Here is a 1,655-nt window from a genome sequence, read left to right on the forward strand (position 1 = left end):
ATACGACCATTCCTCCTGCGCAGCCGGTTGTTATTTACCCCCAAAGAATCACCTACGTTGCAGAAATCTTCAACTTGCGGAGGCAGTCTCGCCATATGGTCTACATGTGGGCCCTGCTACTCCGAGCACCTCATCATGGCATCGCTGTGACGACATCCCTTCCACTTCAGCCGTGCTTACATCGCAGTCATCATAACTCTGAGTACACCAGTGATATCACCCAACACGCATGTTTTCAACATGTGTTGACACGTCAAGAGGACTTCGTAAGCACGTCACTTCAAGTTTCGTGCGCCAGTACGCAGCCAGATAATCGAACTTTCCTCGTCCTTCTGTTCTACGAAGATATTCAACAACATAGTGTTGAAAACAGTGACTGACGAACATAAACAGTGCTGTGTTTTTTGCAATAATAAATTGTGTGTTCGGTTTATATTTTATAGTGAGTTTATATTCGATATTCTTTTGTGTTGTGGCTTTTCAAAATTTCGTGTGCTTCGTGACCTCGTACAACATTATGTGCTTCAATACGAGTATATCAATGTGAACAGTGATGAGTATGTTCACTTAAGTAAACTTGTCTTTCTTTACGGAAGGCGGTATATCTCATATCTAGTGAGTAATTTAATGAAATATAATTGCTTAAAGTCCATGTACATATATATACTAGTTTTAGTTTCTCGTGCAATGGGATCAATCAAATTAATTTTCTCCATGTAGAACTAGAACTTATTGGCAACGCAACATTAACGACTTAGATTAATTTCAATCTTCATTTTCCATTACAACGGCTACAGGGAACCCTTCTAGTTCAACAACTTCATCACCCACGGCGCCCTCCCACAATTCAATTACAGTAGATAGAGAACATAGTCTACCGAAGTTCGATAGTGAAAATATACCCCTTTATTCATTTTAGTGGAAATAACCATGAGGTCACAAGACGTAAGGTTCAAGATGATAGGGAGAAGATAGCAATATTGAGAAGTAGAATAGATTTTGATAATGTAGCAGGAAATATTATTATGTCTAATGCATTTGATGAGACGAGTAACTACAAAGACTTTGTGGAATTAAGAAAAACCTTTGCGGAACTCACAAAAATAGGTACACTTTCTCTCCTTTATTCAAAGTATTGTAGTCTCATAATAAGGGTCCATATCTAAGAAAGAGGAAGCACTTAAAAGTGGAATTAGATAATCATTTAGGAATTCAGCTTGGATTGCAGATACACAAACACCTGGTCCAAAAATCTCACTTGAAAATGTAGTTGCCCTATTCTCATGTTTTGAATTCCTGTCACACTTACATCCTGATACACTTACAAAAGCAGCAAATGTAGAATTCACTCCAGGGACAAGACTTACAGACTTCTCACTTAAGTTCAGTGAATCCCCTAATACAATTGCAAAGATTGATAACCAGACAGTTCCCTTGTCACACAAACCCCTAACTGTAGCTAAGGTGAATACAGATAATACACATTTACGATCGTTGTCCAGGAACCATTCACAGTACATTAAACGACAACATTCACCTTCGCGTACCAGAGTAGTCTATTACTATTGCTCATAGCCAGGCCATTTAGCAAATCAATGTTTCAAGAGGAAATCAGCTAAGCCTCCTCATTTTTGTGATCATCACGGTCAATGCTT

Source organism: Oratosquilla oratoria, chromosome 19, assembly GCF_046742065.1.
Source record: "Oratosquilla oratoria isolate Oo_2021 chromosome 19, ASM4674206v1, whole genome shotgun sequence".
In the NCBI taxonomy this organism is placed as follows: Eukaryota; Metazoa; Arthropoda; class Malacostraca; order Stomatopoda; family Squillidae; genus Oratosquilla; species Oratosquilla oratoria.